This window comes from Hirundo rustica, chromosome 9 (genome assembly GCF_015227805.2).
Source record: "Hirundo rustica isolate bHirRus1 chromosome 9, bHirRus1.pri.v3, whole genome shotgun sequence".
NCBI classification, from domain to species: Eukaryota; Metazoa; Chordata; class Aves; order Passeriformes; family Hirundinidae; genus Hirundo; species Hirundo rustica.
This window is the reverse complement of record NC_053458.1, coordinates 748,922-767,430: the sequence shown is the minus strand read 5'-3', so window position 1 is coordinate 767,430 and position 18,509 is coordinate 748,922.

Here is an 18,509-nt window from a genome sequence, read left to right as displayed (position 1 = left end):
GTGTGGTGTTTATTGATTTGATTAAGCACACGTTTGTAAATTTTTAGCATCAGTCTATTGGCTAAAAAACTTTTTAAAGGCTTTGGAACAAGGAGAACTTTGGTTTCTGTTGTTAAGGAGTGAGTTTTACCATCTTTTGTGTCTCCACCTTCACTGAGACCGACAGTGGAATAGAAAACTCCTGGAACGTCCCTCGGTCACCCCGTCCCGATATTGGTGACAAGATCCAACAGTCCACGCCACCAAGCTCATCAAAACACATCCCCTTCCACTGTAAGGATGATCCTGGAGTCTTTTCCATCCCTTTCCAACCTCATTCCACAGTCCCGTGGTCCTCGCTCAAAGCAGCTCTCCGGGAGAACGTCGCGTTTTCCTCCAACGCATTCAGCTTCAGCCTCCCGGCTCTCGTGTGCTGAACCCCCGGGAAAGAGCTGGGAATGGAAAATCTGCTGGAGAATCCGTGCCCTGCGGAGGAAATCTGGCACACGGACTCCAGAGGAGGAGCCTAAACAAACAGAATAACATCAATAAACCGCGAGGAGCCAGGAGAGCTCGGGTGCCGCTGCTGCCCCGGGGACGCTCGGCTCCTCCGAGCCCTTCCCGCTGCAGCCGGGTGTGGATTTGCAGGAGAGGGGCTCAGGGGGGTGAGCACAAGGAGGGGCCAGGAATTGGGGAGATTTCCCCTCCTGGCTGCTCGGGGCTGGGCTGGGCCGGTGCTGCCCGCTGGGGACAGACCAGGCTGGGCACCCCTGGGCACCCCTGGGCACCCTGGCTGTGCCACTGTGACCGCAGAGCCCCCAGAACGGGTCAGTGCTCCTCCCAGGGCTGGCACAGCCCCGAGCTCAGCTGGCTCTGCCCGTGTCCCACCGGTGCCACTGCGACCTGAGAGCCCCCAGAACGGGCCACTGCTCCTCCCGGGGCTGGCACAGCCCCGAGCTCGGCCGGCAGGGACAGGAGATGGAGCTGGGGCTGGAGATGGGGCAGGAGATGGGGCAGGAGATGGAGCAAGGACAGGGACAGGAGCAGGAGCTGGAGCAGGGGAAGGAGCAGGAGCAGAGCAAGAGCAGGAGCAGCAGCAGCAGGGTCAGGAGCAGGGACAGGAGCAGGGGAAGGAGCAGGAGCAGGAGCAGGAGCAGGAGCAGGGGAAGGAGCAGGAGCAGGAGCAGAGCAAGAGCAGGAGCAGCAGCAGCAGGGTCAGGAGCAGGGATAGGAGCTGGAGCAGCAGCAGCAGCAGGAGCAGGGACAGGAGCAGGGGAAGGAGCAGGAGCAGGGGAAGGAGCAGGAGCAGAGGCAGGAGCAGGAGCAGGAGCAGGGGCAGGAGCTGGAGCAGGAGCAGGGGCAGGAGCTGGAGCAGAGCAAGAGCAGGAGCAGGGGCAGGAGCAGGAGCTGGAGCAGGAGCAGGAGCAGGAGCAGAGGCAGGAGCAGAAGCAGAGCAAGAGCAAGAGCAGGAGCAGGGGCAGGAGCAGGAGCAGCAGGATCAGCAGGATCAGCAGGACAGTCCCCTCTGCACAGGGACATGGCCCTGGCACCCCCTGGCACCCCGGGGCTTCCCCTGGGCTGTCTCCTGCCCCCTGAGCCCCAGATGTGCCCCTGAGCCCCAGATGTGCCCCCTGACCCCCAAAAGTGCCAGGGAGAGCCCCCAGCTCCGGGCTCTGACACCCCCAAGCCAGCCCCAGCAGCCCAGGAGCGTCCCCTGCTCGGTGACACCGAGGCCACCCCCAGCTCGGGGTGCTGGGGCTCCTGCGCTGCTGGGACCTCACATTCCGTGGATCTTGGCAGGATACCCAGGAGAACAAACCCTGGCTCCCTAGCAGGGGGAAAAACTCGCGTTTTCCTTGTATTTATTTATTTGAAACAACTTCCTCTGCTGCTCTCCATCGCGGTGCTGTGCACAGCTCCCGGTGCTGTTGGTTCTCAGGGACAAAACAATCCCCAGGTGCCACAACCCCCGCTGAATCTCCCCAGAACCCAGCTCTGGAGGAGATTTAACCCACCCCCAGCCCCTCTGCCGCCTCCTCCGTGCTGCATCTTGCAAAATTAGAAGCAGCAACCTTTCAGAGAAATAAACTCCTGGGTTTAAATCCGGCCCTTTCCCAGAGGCTCGAGGTGGGACGGTGCAGGGGATGTTCTTGGGGACGTTCTTGGTGGAGAGCAGCACCGATGTGATATTTTTTGCCGGTGTTCCAGGGCTGGGGCAGGGTGGGCACCTGTCCCCTCGGCACATCCCCGTGGCTGAGGGACGTTGGGATGTCACCTCACACCCAAAACTGTCCCTTGGTGTCACCGAGACACACAAAGAAATCACATGCAGACAAGAGATTTTCGCAGAGGTCTTCTGATCCAGCTCCCAGCTGAAAGAGCGGAGAGAAGAGACCCCTTTGTTTAGTTTTTACTTTTTATACATTTGTGGGTCCAGCAGAAGATTGGCTTTTTGGGGTTTCCACCCCTCAGCCTCAGTGGCCAGACGGATTGTCAGTTACAATTGTTTTCAGGTTAGAAATATGCAAACAAAGGACAGAGAATGAAAAACAAAGGATTTGTTTATGTTACTTCTGTGGGAAAGGTAGAAAAAGGGCTCTGATATTCTACAGTAACTAAAAGATCTGACTCCATTTATGAAAATCAAAAGGCTAATAAAGAAACTCAGAAAAACCAGGGTAACATCTTGGCAGCCCACGGGGACAGGGCCAGGGTCACATCCGTGCCACGGGGACAGGGCCAGGGTCACATCCGTGCCACGGGGACAGGGCCAGGGTCACATCAGTGCCACGGGGACAGGGCCAGGGTCACATCAGTGCCACGGCCTCAGGACAAGGATTGGGGTGAGGGGAGTGAAGGGGGGCTGGGATGGGATTCCCAGAGCAGCCGTGGATCCCTGGAGGTGTCCCAGGCCAGGCTGGACGGGGTTTGGAGCAGCATGGGACAGTGGGAGCTGTCCCTGCCCTGGGATGAGATGATTTTAACGCCCCCTCCCAAGCCAAACCAGCCTGGCATTCCGTGTTTCTGGGTAATTCCCTCTTTTTCAAAACTGCCAAAAGCCTTTGCCAGGTTTGCTGCTTCAGCTCCGCTTCCACCCCTGTTCCCTGCCCCACACCCCCAGATTCCCTCCCGGGCTCCCCTGGAAGCTTGAGGGCAGCTCCTGGCCCTGGATCCTGCTGGAACTGGGGCATGGCCCCACACCTGCCCAGGACTGAGAGAAATGGGAACAAAGGAGCTAAAAAAGGGAAACCCTGCTCAGAAAGCAAAGAAAGTCCGTGGAGAGGAGACGGGGGAGAAACTGGACGGGATTATCCAGATGGAAAAGCCTGAGCTGCTCTGCCATAATTGGTATTTATGGAGCAGGGGAGAGCTCTGGCACCGTGTTTGGTGCCATGGCAACTGCTGGTGCCAAAGGATCAATGAATAAACAGATGGAAATAAATAAACGGCGATGCAGGCAGGATGTGGGGGAGCAGAGCCTGCTCCTGCTGCCCCCAGGTTAAAGTGCTGCTGTGCAGAGAGAGAAACGAACTGCAGAGACCCGAGCTGCAGCGGTGCAGGGCAGCTGCAGTCGGCTCAATCCGTTTGTTTCCCGTTTATTTCCCGTTTAATTCCTATTTATTTCCCGTTTATTTCCCGTACCTGAGGGAGCTGCAAGGGTGGAGGTCAGGCTGACACATCCACAGCTCCTGCCAGCAGCTGCCTTTAGGGGCTTCAGTATTTCAGATTCTGAGTTTGCAGCCAGGAGCAGCAGCAGCAGGAGCAGGGGAAGGAGCAGGAACAGGAGCTGGATGAGGAGCAGGAACTGGGAGAGGAGAAGAAGCAGGAGCTGGGGCAAGAACAGGAGCTGGAACAGGAGCAGAAACAGGAGCAGGAGCTGGATGAGGAGAAGAAGCAGGAACTGAGGCAGGAACAGGAGCAGGGACAGGAGCAGGATCAGGAGCTCTGTCAGGAGCAGGAGCAGGAGCAGGAGCAGGAGCAGGAGCAGGAGCAGGAGCTCTGTCAGGAGCAGGGACAGGAACAGGAACAGGAGCAGGAGCTGGAGCAGGGACAGGAGCAGCAGGAGCAGGAGCTCTGTCAGGATCAGGAGCTCTGTCAGGAGCAGGAGCAGGAGCAGGAGCAGGAGCTCTGTCAGGAGCAGGAGCAGGGACAGGAGCAGGAGCAGGAGCAGGAGCTCTGTCAGGAGCAGGAGCAGGAGCAGGAGCTCTGTCAGGAGCAGGATCAGGATCAGGAGCTCTGTCAGGAGCAGGGACAGGAGCAGGAGCAGGAGCAGGGACAGGAGCAGGAGCAGGGACAGGAGCAGGAGCAGGAGCAGGAGCAGGGACAGGAGCAGGAGCAGGAGCAGGGACAGGAGCAGGAGCAGGAGCAGGAGCAGGAGCAGGGACAGGAGCAGGAGCAGGAGCAGGGACAGGAGCAGGATCAGGATCAGGAGCTCTGTCAGGAGCAGGAGCTCTGTCAGGAGATGGATCAGGATCAGGAGCTCTGTCAGGAGCAGGATCAGGATCAGGAGCTCTGTCAGGAGCAGGAGCAGGGACAGGAGCAGGAGCAGGAGCAGAACAGGATCAGGAGCTCTGTCAGGAGCCCCACGAGTGCTGCCTGACGCTGCTGTTCCAGGAGCTTTCACTGCAGAGGGAAGGAAGCGGTTTGAGGGTTGGTTTTGCTCAGAGCTGTGGTTCTTCTGAACGAGGGAAGTTGTCCTGCTCCAGAGCACTCTGAGTCAGGGCTTTTTGCAAGAAAAGAAGTAGTTTAAAGAATAAGTTAATGACAGACGAGCCACGTGCATCTCTGCTGGGAAAGCAAAACCAGCCTCCGCCCTGCTTTGATCTATTTTGGTGCTGGATTAAAGGAACTCCAAAGGTCCCTCCCAACCCAAACTGTTCTGTGATTCTGTGATTCTGCAGCCCTGTGGAAGGCTGAAAAAAAAAAAAGCCTGACAGATGGAACACTGGGTTTGGGGTTATTTTGGGGGTGGTGTTGTGTTCTTGTGGGTTTTTTTGGTTTTTGTTTTGTTTGTTTGTTTGTTTTTGTTTTTGTTTTTGGTTTTTGGTTTTGTTTTGTTTTTTTTTTTTTTTTTTTTTTGTTTTTTTTTTTTTTTTGTTTGTTTTGTTTTTGTTTTGTTTTGTTCTTGATTGTTTGTTTTGTTTTGCCCCTGTTCATGCTTTAGTGTTACAATCCAGTCTGGAAGAAAACGTCACAACTGGAGCCAAGGGGAGTCACAGAACCACAGAATATCCCGAGCTGGAAAGGATCCACAGGGATCCTCAAGCCCAATCTTCACTATTCACTGGGAAGAGTGGAAATGGACAGATGTGGTTACAGATAAAATCCCAGTGGGAGCAGGAACAGGGCACGGGCTGTGGCACTCAGAGCTCGGGCTGGTGACAAGGTGGGGATGGGTCAGAGGTGGGATTTGGTGCTCCTGGAGAGCTTTTCCAACCTCACTAATTCTGCAGGTCCTCCCTTCCTTGTGGCTCATTCTAAGAAGGATGATTTCTCTCCCGTTCCCCGTCCGCACCCCCACTGGAGGCTGCGCTGTCCTTTGGGGAGAGAAATTTCCCTTCCAGAGCAGAATTCCTGCTGGGAGGGCACAGAGCCCCCCGGGGGCACTGGGGTGAGGCTCGAGGATTCCCCTTTCTCTGCCTGCCTGGATTTAAACCGAGGGCAGGATCAGGAGCGGGTTTGGGTCCAGGGAAACGCCCGCCTGGGCTGGGCTGGGCTCATCCAGGAGCTCTGCCAGAGCTGGGCTCGGGGTGTCCCTGGGGTCCGTCACCGCTGGAACCCCGGGCACTGGGAATTCCGGAGTTCCTGTGCTGCCAGGCTCTGAGCCCCCAGCAAACACTGCACTGACCTGAGCCCGTGGAACAGCTCCCAAAATGGAGTGACAGCGCTGGGATTGTGGCTGTGGGGTTTGGATAGAAGTGTGTGAGAGCACAGGGTGCAAAACTCAGAGCTGAAGGGTTTAGAATGCAGGAATAGAGATAAAGCAGGATGGGGGATTTAGGGCAGAGGCTGAGTCCTTCTTTTTCACCTTCTTCTTCACGGGTCTGGGTGGGATTTTGTAACTGGGGAGAAAAATCCACATTGAGGGCCAGGGGTGGTTGGTTATTGGGTTAAAAATAAAAATAATTTAGGTGTCATTCCTTAATTGGACAGCTTATCCTTAAAAAGCCTGGTAGAGAGAGAGGTAGGAGCCATTTCTTAGTTTATTAGCTAGAAATGCTGCAGAACTCATGGTTTGTGAGACTACAATATAGATAAAACCAATAAAGATCTGAGTCTGCACACAAAACACCGTCTCACACATTTAATCCCGACCCTGGCAGAAGGAAGATAAAACACAACGCGGCGGTGCCCCGTGCGAGGATCGACCTCACCACCTTCAGATTACGAGACTGACGGATGGATGATGATCCCAAAACGCTGCTTCTGCCCTTGCCCCACGTGGGGCTGACCCCGAGGAGCAGAGGAGCGGCTCCCGTCCCCCTCGTGTCCGGAGGGACGCTCAAAGCCCGGGCTCTGGCAGCTCAGCCCCCAGGAGAGGCACGAGGCAGCCGAGGAAGGAGGATCTGAGGAGGCAGGAGAGCGGCTCCGGGGAAATCGGGGTTGTTCCCACCCGGGGTGAGTGCTCGGGGTCTGCTCCAGGGCTCTGATTAACGCAGGGTTTAATTAAGGCCACCAGGGCTCCCGCGGAAGCTGTTTGGGTTCTGCCCCCACAGGAAATGAACTGGCGTGCTTGGTAAAACGCGCTGCAGTTAATATTTAATGCCACGGCTGAAAGGGAAAATGGAAACAAAAATAAATTACCTTTCTTCGGTGCTTACAGCGGTTTAATTTCACTCTGCAAACACTCAGAATAAAAGAAACACCTTTCAGGCTCCAGCCTGTGGAATTATTAATGTCTTAATAGGTGTAAATGTGCTATTTGTGTTCTCCCAGGCTGCAGAAACCCGCCAGTGGAATAATTCAGCGGGGCAGGGTTTGAATTTCCTTGAATTGCCCTTCCTGTTGGGAAACGGGAAACCTTCCAACCCCTTTCCCCTGCCGGGCCGCCTGCCCTGTCCCCCAGAGCCTGTGGGGCCGGGAGGAGTGGGGCAGGGTCCCAGGGGCTCATCCCAGTGCCCATCCCAGCACGGGGAATGGAGCATCACTCCAGGCTGGAGCTCCCAGAGCTGCCCAGAGAGGCTCCAGCCCCTGGGAGAAGCAGCTTTTCCTAAACCTCCCGTCCAGAAATCCCTGGAGAAAAATTTCCATGAAAGGTCAGGAAAACAAGGGACAGACATAAAATGTCATCGACTGGGTCACGCCCCACAGAATCTGGGGATGCTTGGATCCAGCACGGAAATGAAACCCAAACAGAAACAAAACTCAAACGGAAACCAAACCCAAACGGAAATGAAACCCAAACGGAAATGAAACCCAAACAGAAACCAAACCCAAACGGAAATGAAACCCTAACGGAAATGAAACCCAAACGGAAATGAAACCCAAGTGGAAACCAAACTTAAACCAAACCCAGCATGGAAACCAAACCAAACTGGAAACCAAACCCAAACCAAACCCAACCGGAAACCAAACCCGAACCAAACCCATCATGGAAACCAAACCCAACCGGAAACCAAACCCGAACCAAACCCAACCGGAAACCAAACCCGAACCAAACCCAACTGGAAAAAAAACCCAAAACCAAACTCAGCATGGAAACCAAACCCAACTGGAAATAAAACCCAAATGGAAACAAAACCCACCTGGAAACCAAACTGGAAAGCAAACCCAAACCAAACCAAACCTAAACCAAACCAGCATGGAAACCCAACCCAAACCAAACTCAGCATGGAAACCAAACCCAGCATGGAAACCAAGCTTAAACCAAACCCAGCTGGAAACAAAACCCAAGCCAAACTCAACTGGAAACCAAACCCAGCATGGAAACCAGACCTAACCCAAACTGGAAACCAAACCCAACTGGAAACAAAACGCATGGATGGATGGATGGATGGACGGACAGGGGGATGTGTCCCTGGGAAGTGCCCCTGGCCTCGGGGTGCTGCTGCAGGGCTGTCCCCGTGTGTCCCTGGGCACCTTCACCGGCCCCAGGTGAGACCAGGGGCTGCCAGGAGAGGGGAAATTGATGAGACCTTCAGGGATTTATAATCCCAGAGTCCCAGGCTGGGCTGGGCCTGCCGAGCCCACCTGGTTCCCTGTGCCAGTTCACCCCGCAGCGCCCCGGGGGTGGCAGGAGCTGCGGCCTCCCCGTGACACAGACACAATGAGTGATGTCCCCGCCATTGCACAACCCGGCCAGGATCTTGGGAAACCTCTCCAGGGTTTCAGCACGGCTCCGTCTGCCGGAGTAACGCCGTGTCCCCAGGAGAGAGGATCAGCCACAAACAGCTCAACTCCAAACCAGCTCTGCCCTGCAAACACCCCAGGAAGCTCCGTGGTGTCGTCCTGCAGCCGTGCTGGGCCCTGGGGGAAATCCAGGCACAGAAAATTCTCAAAATCCTGCGCATGCAGGCCCAAACACAAAAATGAATTCGGGGTTGGGCTTGAGACCTCGGAAAAGGCTTCCTGCTTCAGAGACCATAAGCAAGAGTGGGGGTTTGTAGTTTAGGTAGAAACATATTAAGCTAGGTAGTGGGAAGTTTTAAGGTTTTAAAGTTTGGATATAGAACTAGTTACAGAAACAGTAAAAAGTTTTAAGGTGTAAGAATTAGGTTTGTGTGTCACTAAATGATTGGTTAAGAAAGTCAGCACTGGGGCAAAAACATATGAGACAGATTAATTAGCTGCTGGTGTGAGAGCAGAAACAATCTGTGTGGCAGTAAATTATTGTCTAATTAACCTTTAGGACACCCTGTACCCTGCGTTCCCCTGACCGCGGACACCGGATCTCTAACTCACGGGGTGAAGACGTTCTCACTCCCCCACGAGACGGAGGCAATAAATCAACCTTTAAACACCTCTCGGCGGTCCCGTCCCCTTCGTGTGAGCCTGACGGTGCCCCGCGGTGCTGCCGTGCCCAAATCCCCTGGCACCTGTCACCTGCAGCAGGAAAATCCTGCGGGATCAGCGCACACGGAGCTCGCCCCACAGCAGGGACTGGGGCGCCTCAGGGACATCCCAGACGGCTCCAGGATGGATCTGACGGCTCCAGCTCCGTGGAGTTGGACACAAAAAGGGAGGAGAAGCAGTGGGAAGGGCGCAGGTGGCACTGCAGCACCGGTGTCCCCAGCAAGGTTGTCACCAAGCACGTGGTGACAACCTTGGCATGGATAAACACAAGGGCTTTGGGAATAGAGCTGGGCTGTGCTACAGCAGGGCAGGGATGGTGACAGGGACAGGGACAGTGACAGTGACAGTGACAGGGACAGGGACAGGGACAGGGACAGGAACAGGGGCAGGGACAGGGACAGGGACAGGGACAGGGACAGGGACAGGGACAGGGGCAGGGACAGGAACAGGGACAATGACAATGAGAGTGACAGTGACAGGGACAGGGATGGGACAGGGGCAGGGACAGTGAGAGTGACAGGGACAGGGACAATGACAATGAGAGTGACAGTCACAGGGCCAGGGCCAGGGCCAGGGCCAGTGACAATGACAATGACAGTGACAGGGACAGGGACGAGGATAGGGACAGGGACAGGGACAGGGACAGCCCCCAGGGCCAGCCTGGCTGGGGCTGCGGTCACACCTCAGTGCTGGCTGTGGCACAGCCGCCCCTGGAACAGCCGCCCGTGGAACACCAGCCCTTGGAATGCCAGCCTAGAACACCAGCGCTAGGAATGCCAGCCCTTGGAGCAGCAGCCCCTGGAACACCAATCCTTGGAGCAGCAGCCCCTGGAACACCAGCCCTAGGAACGCCAGCCCTTGGAACAGCAGCCCCTGGAACACCAGCCCTAGGAATGCCAGCCCCTGGAGCAGCAGCCCCTGGAACTGCAGCCCTTGGAATGCCAGCCCTTGGAACACAAGCCCTTGGAGCAGCAGCTCCTAGAACAGCAGCCCTAGGAATGCCAGCCCTTGGAACATCAGCCCTTGGAGCAGCAGCCCCTGGAGCAGCAGCCCCTGGAGCAGCAGCCCCTGGAGCAGCAGCCCCTGGAGCAGCTGCCCTCTCACCACCCTTTCTCAACGGTGGCAGCTCCCACTCTGGGAAAGGTCGTGCCTGGTGCGAGTCCAGGGTGTCTCCAGGGAGGCGGTGCTGGGAAGCAGATTGGGAATGTCCCCTGGGCACCCCGCGACTGCTGCCACCGTGAAATGCGGGGTCACGCTTGCACAAACCCCTCTGATGTGGGAGAACAGCTTTCATTTTTGGGGTGTTGCTCGCCCCGGTTATTTCGGGAAGGAAAGGACGTCAGGGTGCCAGGCATTGCTAAATGCTTGTTTTGTCAGGAGAGAGCAGTGGGTTTTCCAGAGGCTGTGCAGCTCCAAAGCCAGGAGAGCTCTCTGAATTTCCAGCGCTCAGGAGCAGCTCTGGCTGTGACAGTCACAGGCCTGGATGCAGGCAGGGAGCTCCCCAGGATGTGCAGTGCCTGCCTGGACACCCCCGGGACACTCCCTGGGGATCCCAGGTTCAGAGTTTAGGGATGGGAAAAGGGCATTGTGAATGCAGTCGGAGGCAGGTGACAGGGCGATGTTAAGACATTTATTTCAAGATGCTAATTAAAATAATTTGTGCACAAATGAGTGGAATTTGGTCCCCACTGTTTCTAAATAGGACTGGAGAAGATCACGGGGTCACAGCATGGGATCAGCCAGCAGCACTGAGTGATTTCATCCCAGATTTACTCTCCAAGGTGGCATAAGCCAGGGATAACTGAGGTCCAGGTGGGATGGGGACCTTCGGATCTAGCAGGAAACAGGAACTAAAATCCACTCCTGGCCAGGAGCACCTGCCTGGGGTGAGCCTGGTGCCTGCAGGGCCCAGCTCAGAGCGGTGCAGGTGAGCTCAGAGGCCTCTGCAGTGCCCTGGGAAAGGCAGTCCGTGACTGACGGGAGTTTCCCAGCGACACTGCCCGCTGCTGGGGGAAGGGTCGGTGTCCCCTCGTGTCCCCTTTGCTCTGTGCTGGGCCCCACAGGCCCTGGGGACACAGGGGACACTCCAGGCAGGGCAGTGACACCATGGGAGCAGTGACACTGTGGGTACAGTGACACCATCACCATGGGTGCAGTGACACCATCACCATGGGTGCAGTGACACCATGGGTGCAGTGACACCGTGAATTCAGTGACATCACGGGTGCAGTGACACCATCACCATGGGAGCAGTGACACTGTGAATTCAGTGACACCATGGGAGCAGTAACACTGTGAGTGCAGTGACACTGTGAATTCAGTGACACCGTGGCTGCAGTGACACCGTGGATTCAGTGACACTGTGAGTGCAGTGACACCGTCACCATGGGTACAGTGACCCCATCATTGTGGGTGCAGTGACACCGTGGGTGCAGTGGTGGGGCTGGGACACTTCAGTGTCACCGCTGGAGCCACGGGAGGCTTCAGAGTCCCCTCTGTTTGCATCTGTTTGGGGTGAAAAACGCAAAGGAAGGGACACCTCTGCGTCCCACAGCACCTGCTCTGCACTCACCCCTGGGACACAGCCGGCTGCCAGCCCAGGGGGACACCGGGGACAGTGAGGACAGCAGGGACAGCGGACAGCGGGGACACTGGGGACACCAGAGACAGTGGGGACAATGAAGACAGTAGGGATAGTGGGGACACCGGGGACATTAGGGACACCAGGGACAGTGGGGACAATAAAGACAATAGGCACAGCGGGGACACCAGGGACAGCAGGGACAATGAAGACAGTAGGGACACCGAGGACACCGGGGACACCGAGGACACCGGGTACACTGAGGACATTGGGGACACTGGGGACACCAGTGACAGTGAGGACAGCAGGGACACCGAGGACACCGGGAGCAGCGGTGACAGCGGTGACACGGGCCAGCGGTGACAGCGGTGACAGCGGTGACACGGTGACAGCGGGGACAGCGGTGACACGGGCGGGCGGTGCCCTGTGCGGGCGGTGCCCTGTGCGGGCGGCGCTGGCTCTGGCTGTGCCCCGGTGTCGCTCCGTGATAACTGTGCCGCCGTCGGGAAGCGGCTCCGCTTGTTGACGGAGCGCTCGGGTCCTTTCCCAGCCCGTTCGGTGTCACCCCGGGGGACGGGGACAAACAGCGACATCGGGAACGCACCGCCCGCCTCGGCTTCTCCGCGAATCCACGTGGAGGAACCCACGGGAGCCGCTGGGCCTCCGAGCAGCTGACGCAGGCTGTCCGACCTTGTTAAACCCGGCCCGGGCCGGGCTCAGCCCTGGCTCTGCCCCGCGCCCCGGGCGCTCCCGTCCGGGATTCCTCTCTGAACGGAGCGTGCAGCTCTGCCCCGCGGTTCAACCTGTCCAGTCTGTTCAGTCTGTTCAGTCTGTGCCCTCGCAGCCCGGCAGGGCTCCGCCGCCTCCCCAAGGCGGGGACCGAGCCCCCCTCACGGGCTGCCGGGCATTCCCATCAGCCGGGACGCGCTTCCCTGGATCCCGGCTGTGCCTGAGCGCCGGCAGTGATCCAAACACTGTGAAGGATGCGAGTTAGGCTGACCTGAAGGAATTCAGCTTTGGGGGGATCTTTATGCTCTATTGTGGCTTTGGTTGTGTGTGGTTTTTGTTGTTGGTGGTGGTGGTGGTTTTTTTTGTTTTTTTTTAAGTGATTTTTTTTTTTAGGGTTTTTTTTTTTTTAGTTTTTAGGTTTTTTAGGGCTTTTTTGGTTTTTTTTTAGTTTTATTTTTGGTTTGGTTTGGTTTAGTTTGTTTTGGGTTTTTGGTTTTTTTTTTGGAGGTTTTTTTTTTTATTTTTTTTGGTTGGTTGGTTGGGTTATTTTTGTTTGTTTGGGTTTTTTTTTTTTGGGGGGGGGGTGGTTGGTCGGTTTTTTTAAAAATTTTATTATATATTTAGAGAAAACCCTAATTTTAACCAGGTATGAACTGGGTTTGACCCTTTGCCTGTTGGCAGAGGTCGCCGCCTGGCTGTCCCGGGGATGCCTTCGTACCCTGAGCGCGGCGCGGGACATGCCATGGTGGTGACATCCCCCCCCGAGGCGGGGGACAGAGCCCTGCGCAGGTGGCACCTGGGTGTCCCCGGAGGGAACCTGTCCCTCGCGTCCCGGGGCCGCGCAGCCCTGGCACCGCCGCTGCCACCAGCGCGGCCCCGCCTGTCACCAGCGGCGGGGACGCGGGGACGGGGAGTTCTTGGCCGTCACAGTGTAAACATGGCTGTGGGTGGAAGCGGGCAGCAGGGGCCGGCTCTGCTCCGCGCACCGCTGGTTTTCACCGGGCCGGAGGAGGAGGAGGCGCCCCGTAAGAGCTGGCCTTGCCCTGCCCGTGTGCGCCCCGGCGGGCTCGGTGTGACAGACCCACACGGAATCACGGAGTTATTTCGGCTGGAAAAGACCCTCCAGGATCACTGAGCCCAAGCTCTGGCCGATCCCCACCTCGTCCCCAGACCGTTCCTTTGGGTGTTTAAAGTTGCGGTACTGCAGATCCCTCTCAGTCCCAGGGAACAGGAGAGGCACCGGCGCCTGGACTGGGAGGGATCCAGGCGGGTTTGGAGCATTCCCGTCCCGGGGTGATGCCCTGGGCTGGCTGGGCTCTGTGCCAGGGCACTTCCAGCCCAAACCCCTGCAGCCGCAGCCCCCTGGCTCGCTCCTGGCTCAGCGAACCCTCTCTGGGCTCGGATGTGTCCCAGGACTCAGCCGTGGCGTGCAGCTCCCTCGGGACGGGCCGGGCGCAGCTCCCCGGTGGCACTGCCAGGCTCTGACCTCCCCGAGGCCAGGACGGGACAAAGCCGTGCCCAAATGTGGGCAGAGGGTTTTTCCAGGCCTGTCCTCGTCTCTGTTCCGTGAGGCCCGTTCGCGTTCAGCGCCAGGGAACTGCAAACGCGTCAGGCGAGATCCGCCCGGCTCCAACCTGTCACACAAAGCTCCGGCTGCTGGGAGCGACACCCTGCACCGAAAAGCCACACAGTGAGACCAACCTCCCTTCATCTGCCAGCCCCAGAGCCCTTGGGAACGCTGGATTTATTTTATTATGGATGCATGGAGGAGCTGTGGCTCCTCGGGGGGGGGCAAGGTCTGTCCGACGGCTGTGTTTACGGAAAGTCAAAATAACTGGGGCTTCTATCCCTGGCCACGATGGATTCTTCAAACAAAGCAGCCCCAAACATAAATACATTGTCTTTTCCGAAATGCATTTGGGCGTATTTGACGTGTTTCATATTCAGAGCAGCTCTTTCACGTTGCTCCCAGGAGCGCAGGGGGGGCTCAGCTCCCTCACCCCCCTCGCTGCTGGGGCTGCTCTGTCTGGCTGACGAGCCTGGCTGAGCTCAGGATTAATTCTCCTTTTGACTTTATCCCTGAAAAATCCGAACTGCTGGGAGGGAAGGCAGAGCCGGAGTGCCTGTCCCGGGCTGGGCCCAGGGCGCTGCCGAGGGGCGCACGGGGCATTCCTGCTTCCAGAGGGAACGGAGGAGCACAGCAGGCGGGGTGCTGGGGCGGGGGGCAGAGCTCGGGCTCGCTCCCTTCGCTGGGGTAACGCCGAGGTCCCTTCCCAAGCAGCAGCCCAGGTGGAAAACTCCTCCTGTGCTTCCCAGGAATTACAGAGGCGCAGGGAGGGTGGGAACACCAGCAGCGTGTGCAGCAGGGTGACAGCCAGGGTGACAGCCAGGGTGGCAGCCAGGGTGACAGGCAGGGTGACAGCCAGAGTGACAGCCATGGTGACAGGCAGGGTGACAGGCAGGGTGACAGCCAGGGTGACAGGCAGGGTGACAGCCATGGTGACAGGCAGGGTGACAGGCAGGGTGACAGCCAGGGTGACAGCCAGGGTGACAGGCAGGGTGACAGGCAGGGTGACAGGCAGGGTGACAGCCAGGGTGACAGGCAGGGTGACAGGCAGGGTGACAGCCAGAGTGACAGCCAGGGTGACAGCCAGAGTGACAGCCAGGGTGGCAGCCAGGGTGACAGGCAGGGTGACAGCCAGGGTGACAGCCAGGGTGACAGCTAGGGTGGCAGGCAGGGTGACAGCCAGGGTGGCAGCCAGGGTGACAGCCAGGGTGACAGCTAGGGTGACAGGCAGGGCGGCAGCCAGGGTGGCAGCCAGGGTGGCAGCCAGGGTGGCAGCCAGGGTGACAGCCAGGGTGGCAGCCAGGGTGACAGCTAGGGTGACAGGCAGGGCGGCAGCCAGGGTGACAGCCAGGGTGACAGGCAGGGTGGCAGCCAGGGTGACAGACAGAGTGACAGCCAGAGTGACAGCCAGGGTGACAGGCAGGGCTCCCCGGGGATGGCAGCGGGGCTGGGAAGGGCAGAACTGCCCACGGGGAGCAGGGAAAGTCCTTGGGGTGCGGAGCTGGGATGGAGCTGCGGCAGCAGGAGCAGCACAGACGCTCCCCAGCACAGCCCAGGAGGTGCACAGGTGCTGCCCAGGTGTTTCCCAGGTTTTTCCCAGGTTTTCCCATGTGCTTCCCAGGTGTTTCCCAGGTTTTTTCCCAGGTTTTCCCAGGTTTTTCCCAGATTTTTCCCAGGTTTTTCCCAGGTTTTTCCATGTGCTTCCCAGGTGTTTCCCATGTGTTTCCCAGGTTTTTCCCATGTGTTTCCCATGTGTTTCCCAGATGTTTCTCACATGTTGCCCATGTGTTTCCCAGATGCTTCCCAGGTTTTTCCTATGTGTTTCCCAGGTTTTTCCCAGGTGCTGCCCATGTGTTTCCCAGATTTTTCCCATGTGTTTCCCAGGTTTTTTACAGGTGTTTCCCAGGTGTTTCCCATGTGTTTCCCAGGCTCTGCCCAGGCTCTGCCCAGGCTCCCCTCGCCCGGGGCCAGCCCAGCCGTGCAGCAGCAGCAGCAGCAGCAGAGTTAATCTGTAAGCCAGGCTGCGCAGGGAACAGCTGCAGCTCCCGGGGCCCAGCAGGAAGGTGCCGGAGCTGCTGGGACTCTGCGGCCCCAGGACGCCCCGGGGAGCTGCGGGGCTCAGCCTGGACACAGCCGGCAGTCCTTCAGCCCCGGGAAATGCGCCCGACCTCAGCAGCCAGGGAAGGGACTGGAGAGGGGTGGAAACTCCATGAGGGCTCCGGAGCAGGGTGTTGAACTACACCTCCCTCCTGCCACCCCCCGGCTCTCGCTAGCTCAGTTATTCATGGGTTTTAGGGAAATATAGTTCAGAGAGACAGAACAGAGATTTCAAAAGAGTGGCTCTCACCCCCAGCTTCCGGCCAAGGTTTATTCTCGATGTGATGTTCCAGGAGGCCGAGGAGAGAGAGAGCCAACCAGGAAGAAACAGGGGTTTATCCAGTTTTGGGCCAAGGAAAGATATTGGCCCTGAGCCAATAGGGTCAGGAGTAGGTATGATAGGGAAAAAGGGTTAAACTACATGACACAGGCTTTGGGGGGACTCTGAGGGGAAAACCCATTCCTCAGAGGAACACAACAGGGTGTGATCATGGAAAACACACTTTTGTAACAGGGCTGGATGGGAGATTGGGCAGGAATTGTTCCCTGGCAGGGTGGGAGGTTTGGTGGGTGCCCAGAGCAGCTGTGGCTGCCCCTGGATCCCTGGCAGTGGCAAAGGTCGGGTTGGACATCAGGGCTGGAGCAGCCTGGGGCAGTGGGAGCTGTCCCACCATGGCAGGGGCGGAGTGGGATGAGATTTCAGCTCCCTCCCAACCCAGTCCGGGATTCTGTGGGATCCCTCCAAGGCTCCTGTAACCCCGGGCAGAGACTGATGTGTCTTGAAGGAGCTGTTTGTCCTGCCAGCACGATTTTGGGGAGCTTTCTGCTGTCTCTGGGCAACCAAACCTATCAGCCCAGGCTCCTCTTCCTGCTGAAGATCAGAGATCTCTCTGCCTTTTGTGGCCCCAGCTCTGTTTCTCTGCCTGCACAGCTCTCCTTCGTCCTGCTCGTTTTCAAACCCGGGTTCTGTGTCGCCTTTTGTGCTTTGTTTTTTTTTTAACTGAGATCAAACTGATAAAGGGAAACTCAAACCCAGCTCTGCGGTGGGGGCTGGGGCTGGCCCCGAGGTGTTCCTGCCATCACCTGGGAAATTTAATGTGGGATTTTGTGGAGTCCTCACCCCTGGAAGTGTCCAAGGCGGGCCTGGATGTGGCACTCAGTGCTTTGGGCTGGTGACAAGCTGGGGATCAGCCACAGCTTGGACTGGGTGGTCTGGGAGGGCTTTTCCAACCTCAGGGATCCCGGGATTTGCCTGCCTGGAACTCCTGTGTCAGTTCAGAGCCAGTGGCAATCAGGGACTTCCCAGCTCTGCTGGGCTGGGTTGGGGTTGCTCATCCCAGTGCTGCTCCCCTGTGCCAGTCCCTGAGGAACTCAAAAATACCCGTTAAAATTCCAAAATGCAAAAAATCACCGCTGCTGGGACACCCTGGGCTGGTTTGGGGTGCAGGTGCTGTGCTCCCCATGGACACCTGAGCTGGTTTGGGGTGCAGGTGCTGTGCTCCCCATGGACACCTGAGCTGGTTTGGGGTTTGGGGTGCAGGTGCTGTGCTCCCCATGGACACCTGAGCTGGTTTGGGGTTTGGGGTGCAGGTGCTGTGCTCCCCATGGATACCTGAGCTGGTTTGGGGTTTGGGGTGCAGGTGCTGTGCTCCCCATGGATACCTGAGCTGGTTTGGGATTTGGAGTGCAGGTGCTGTGCTCCCCATGGACACCTGAGCTGGTTTGGGGTGCAGGTGCTGTGCTCCCCATGGACACCTGAGCTGGTTTGGGGTGCAGGTGCTGTGCTCCCCATGGATACCTGAGCTGGTTTGGGGTGCAGGTGCTGTGCTCCCCATGGACACCTGAGCTGGTTTGGGGTTTGGGGTGCAGGTGCTGTGCTCCCCATGGATACCTGAGCTGGAATTCCCAGCTCCCACAGGTAGTCTCTGGATCACCGAGCAGATAAAATCTGCTCTGGCCCCACCCCCAGCAGCTCCTGCAAAAACCCAGCCCATGCCAGGGTCATTCCCGGATTTTATTCCAGCACAAAGGGGTTTGGGACACACAGGAGTGGTCTGCAGGCAAAGCACCATCTCCAGGAGGGTTTTCCGTGCCCTACAGCTCCCAAAACGCCTCGGGCAGAGGGACAACACAGAAAGACCAGGCTGAAAAGGGAAAGAAACAACACAAACACAGCTGCCCACCCCGGGAAAACGGGAATGGAAGCTCCCAGGCACACTTCAGCTCCTTGGATCAGGTTTAGAAAGTGCAGCTCCTCACAGAGCTGTGGCTGGAGGGCAGAGGAGCTCCCACTCCTCCTCTCCTGTGAACACACGGGACAGAGCTCCCACTCCTTCCCATCTGGATAAAAATCCCATTCTTCCTACCTGAATAAAAAACCCATTCCTTCCCCTTTGGACAAATCTCCCATTCCTTCTCCTTCGGATAAATTTCCCACTCCTTCCCATCTGGACAAATCTCCCATTCCTTCCCATCTGGATAAATTTCCCATTCCTTCCCATTTGGACAAATCTCCCATTCCTTCCCCTTTGGACAAAAATCCCA